The 4720-nt window shown below is 42.1% G+C and overlaps 1 long non-coding RNA gene across 1 annotated transcript; it reads left to right on the top strand.

Annotated features, from left to right (window-relative positions):
* The first annotated feature begins 317 nt into the window (after positions 1–317).
* LOC147332228 (uncharacterized) lies at positions 318–4034 on the top strand. Its single transcript, XR_015128788.1, has 3 exons — positions 318–2556; positions 2632–2717; positions 3310–4034. It is a non-coding gene; the product is annotated as an uncharacterized LOC147332228 (long non-coding RNA).
* The last annotated feature ends 686 nt before the right edge of the window (positions 4035–4720 follow it).

Raw genomic sequence — 4720 nt, 5'->3', positions numbered from 1 at the left:
AGCAGCATCTAATAACCAACTCGCAAAATAAAACAAAATTAAAACAAACCAACAAACATGAAAACACCAGACATTATGATGCAGGCTTATAATTTGCACCGATGTTTTTTCAAAATTCTATATGCGAAAAGTGAGCGCGAGAGCCCTCGGTTCTTCCAAATAGAGCACATTTCATTCATAATGTTGTAAATCCAAGTCCATTATGGATTCATGATTTGAACCCTGGGTTGTACAAAACCCCAGAAATAAACCCTAGACAAAGCAAATCTGTGAACTAAGGTCTAGGTCTGTTAGGTTATGTTGTGGTGACCCTCGGGTTGGGGGATGGGTGTTCATACTGGAGTGCAAAATTAAAACCAATGGAAGATGGACAAGAAAAGTTCAAAGCCATCAGGTGCTCAGTTTAGAAAAAAGAGAAAAGAAGAGGAGGAGAAACGAGCAAAAGATACAGGTAAGCAGATGTGTCATTGGATAATGGCAGGTCATCCTGAAACAATGAGAATCAGAGGGAGTGTTTGCCCAGGGCGCCAAACAGGCTAGGACCGCCACTGGTATCAAACGCTTTGCAGAAATCTACAAATAAGATAAAGCTATCATCCCTACACAAATCTGCATAATCAATTAGGTCAAAAACAAGTCTAATGTTGTTGGATATGTGTCTGTTAGCCATAAAGAAAGTTTCATCAATAATATCATTCAAAACAGCTTTCAGTCTTTTGGCAAAGATCTGAGCTAGGATCTTATAATCATTATTAAGGAGGCAAATTGGCCTCCAATTGTCAATATAAGTGGGATCTTTCTTTGGCTTTGGGATTAGGGTTAACAGACCTTGTGATAAAGTGGGGGGAAGAGACTGATTTATAAGACTTTCAATGTATACATAAGAAGAAATGGAGCCAGTTGATCTGCAAAAGCAATGTAAAATTCAGAGGTTAAGCCATCGGTTCCTGGGGATTTATTAAGTTTAAGACGTTGAATAGCGGGCAGCACTTCACCAATAGATATCGGCCTATCACAGAAACTCAACTGATCTTCTGTTACTGTTCGCACATCAGGGATTTGTTCCATAAAGTTCAGACCAGCACTCTCATCAAACTCTGACTTGTATAAATCTTTATAAAAATTGGAGCAATAGGTGGAGACTTTTCGGGGGTCATCAGTTATAATACCGTCAATATTAAGTCTCCGAACAGAACTAAGTTTAGAATGAGATTTCTCTAATTTAACAAAGTAGGATGAGTGTTGTTCACCTTCTTCTAATCCTCTTCTCCTTGATCTCACAAAGGCTCCCTCTGCTTTCAGTTTATAGATATCATTTAACTTACTCTGTTGCAAAGCTAAGTCAGTTTTATCTTCTTCAGATAGGTTTTCTGGTGGGATCTGAGTGAGAGCAGATATCCTAGGAATTACATTAATTTCTTCATTTTTTCTTTGTTTTGCTGCAGATGAGCCATGCTCTCTTAAATATTTACCGGCTTCAAATTTAAAGACTTCCCAATTTTGACAGCAGAGATGACTGGTTAGGGCTTTATCCCAGAAACGTTTGATTAATGACAAAATATCTTCAATCACTTTTTCATGTTTTAGAAGGGAATTATTAAGTTTCCAGTAGCAGCTCAGTGATACCGCTTTGTGGTCCGTGAGTGGAGTTGGCATTATATTGGATATAACATTATTCCTATTTAAGCAATCAGATATTAACCAGAAGTCAATACGGGATTTAGAAGAGTTGGATTTGTTACTCCATGTAAATAGTCTGCCTTTAGGGTTTTTAATTCTCCAAATGTCTATTAAATGAAATTTTTTGCATAAATGTATTTAAACAACAGGACAGAGAGTTATTTGAGCTAGGTGGCCATCTGTCTAGTGAAGGATCTGGAGCAATGTTAAAATCGCCTCCAACTAATAACAGGAGATTAGGATATTTGGATAACCAGAACAAAAAGCGTGTTTCAAGGGCATCCAATAACAAGTCATTATGAGACTTAGAATTAAAACCATACACACTGGCAAGAAGAAGAAGTGTACCATCAATGTTGACTATCATAGTGTCCTTCTGAGTCCATTTCAGAGTGCATAACGTTCCCATTAAATTTGTTCTTCAGAGTAATAACTCCTGTCAGTCAGTGGCATCAGTTCAGGACTTTTGCTGCGGTTGTAGTCATGTTCGGCAGTCACGGCATTCTTGGGGCTGGTTTTGGAGCCAGCTACACCCGTGTTTCTCTCCATTTCCTTGGTTGCTCCTTTGGTTAGACTTTTAAATGATGTAGCCAGATGGGCTACTCGCCTTCCGTTGTTTTTCTTCTCTCATTCTCTCTCTCTCTCGCTCGCTCTACCACCCTCGCTCTCTTTCCACTGCACTCGCTCCTTGTATCAGGTGATCGGGTTAATTGGGAACCCACCTGCACATTGATTGCAGGGTGGCGCTAGCCTGTATAAAGCTAAGCCGATGTCTTGTTGGATTAATTCCTCCCGAGCTTCTGGTACGATACAGCAGTAAATGCTGGCGTACTGCGACGGACTGATCAGCAAGAGCCGATTATACGACAGCTACAGGTATGCTCTCGCTTAACCTTGGATTCCCTCCGAATACTGGAATTGGTGTTAATATCCTTTTCCGGCCTGTTGTAGCGCAGCAGTCTGTTTAATTCTGCCATTGCGGAGAGAGGTGTTCGTGGTATCTCCACCAATGAGAGTATAGTGCCTCCGGTCCTGGGGTAAGCTGTTAGAACTACTTTTATTAGCATTCATAGCTATAAGAGTTTAAGGTTACACTTATCTGTTTCAGGGTTCACTGCTGTACTCACCTCTCCATGGTAAATTGTCCAACCTAAATTGGAAGAGTGGACTGCCTTCTCAGTTGCTGTTGTGAGCTCCTCCTTGGTGGAGTCTGCTGTCTTGTCTCGTTTTGTCTTATCTTGTTTTTATTAAGTAGGCTTACCTTTTTTTGGGTTCGCCTGGTGTTCTATTTTACCCTGGACTGTTGCTCGTACCCACACTTCTGTGATCGGGCTGAAGTGATTCTCTGCCCGAGTGTCGTGCTGGGACTCTAAATCGCCTGGGTGGCCGGTCTCAGCCGGTGGGGAGCCAGACCGGCCTACGCCTGAGAATAATTATTACCAGCACGAGTGGTAGTTTGACCCGTGGGGAATAAGCCTTTCCTGTGTGTGTGTGTGTGTGTGTGTGTGTGTGTGAGATTTCTTTTATTAAAGTTATTAACGTGTGTTTTAGTCTTTTTATGATTTGTAGCGAGCCTGACGCTCAGTGTCCTTTTATTCTTTTAACATACTTTTCTGTGTTTTATTTCAGTGAAGGAGGACGAGCCAGTGGCCCTGGGACCTCAGGTGGTGGGTCGTTTTCACACTTTCTTTTGTACAGCACTGGGTGGTCTGCAGTGATTCTTTTGGTGTGATTTTCTTTTGGTTCCACGGCTGCTGGTAAGTCCAAGTTCCACGATTGTTTATTTTTACTGTAGGACACTGTCAATAATGACGCTACATCTTGACTTTTAATATTTTATTTATAAAATATTATTTATAATATTTTATTTATTTCTATAAATAAAACTGTTTTAATATTGGAAGCCAACCTGCCTCAGTGTGCATCCTTGAATCTGTGCGGTCTTCTTTTATTCCTTTTATTTATTTTTCTTAAATATATTTCCTGGGGGTGTAATTCCCCTAGGTGGCGTTGTTAAGTTTATTTATTTTGTGCATAACCCCGCCGACCACTTGGTCACATACTTGGCGTTGTCGACAGGATGCACGTTTGAGGTAGATGTTTGGTTTTGTAAATTGTTTTATTTTTTTGCAACGAGTCTAGTTCACCTGTTTGAAGGCTCTATTTGTTTTAGAGTGTGATTATAGACAAGACAGCAGTATCCAGGTAGAAGGAAGAGTAATAGGATTTTAGCACCTTGCTGATTTAATTTTCTCTTTTTTTGGGGTCAAAATTTATTATGGAGGAAGAATTGCAGCAACTTAGGGACTTGGTAGCGCAGTTAAGGGCAGATAATGAGCAATTGCGCCGGGATGGGGGCGCTGTGCTCGAGTCTGGTGGCGGGGCCGCGTCGTCCTCTTTCGTACCAGCTGGTTGCATACCAAATGTTGGTAGCCAGGCCGCCGTTACAGAGCGTCTGGTGGTGGTGCCTAGGGACCGTAAATGTCCCATGTTCAATGGTAGAACAGGCATCAATATAGCTGAATGGGTCGAAGAGGTTCAAGCATGCATGCGTGCCCGGCACCTGTCTGTTGCTGATCAAGCTTTCTTTATTTTTGACCATTTAGAGGGAGAAGCAAGGGAGGAGATCAAATTTCGCCCTAATTTAGAGCGAGGGGATCCTGCTCGGGTGTTGACCATTTTAAAGGAACTGTATGGCAATGCGCAGTCCTATGTCACTCTGCAGCAGGCTTTCTTTTCGAGGAGACAACGGGAGGAAGAGACTTTGCAGGAGTTTTCCTTAGCGCTAATGGCTCTGATGGAGCAAGTAAAACAAAGTGCACCTGATGGTATGCGTAACGCAGAGGTGCTGCTCCGAGACCAATTTGTAGAACATGTTGTTGATAGTGGTCTCCGCAGAGAGCTTAAACAATACGTTCGCCGTGTGCCCACTGCCACCTTGTTAGAGGTGCGCGGGGAAGCAATTAGATGGGAAAGAGAAGGGTTTTCAGGCGGTGTTCGCGACCGTGGCTATTCTCAACCATCGGCATATGGTTTTCAG

Source organism: Aulonocara sp. 'chitande type north' Nkhata Bay, linkage group LG4 (genome assembly GCF_057382095.1).
Source record: "Aulonocara sp. 'chitande type north' Nkhata Bay isolate Kocher_YH1m ecotype deep benthic linkage group LG4, A_spYH_male_GT1.1, whole genome shotgun sequence".
Classification (NCBI taxonomy): domain Eukaryota; kingdom Metazoa; phylum Chordata; class Actinopteri; order Cichliformes; family Cichlidae; genus Aulonocara; species Aulonocara sp. 'chitande type north' Nkhata Bay.
The sequence above is the reverse complement of the archived record's forward strand: the minus strand, read 5'-3'. Positions and strand labels throughout refer to the sequence as shown.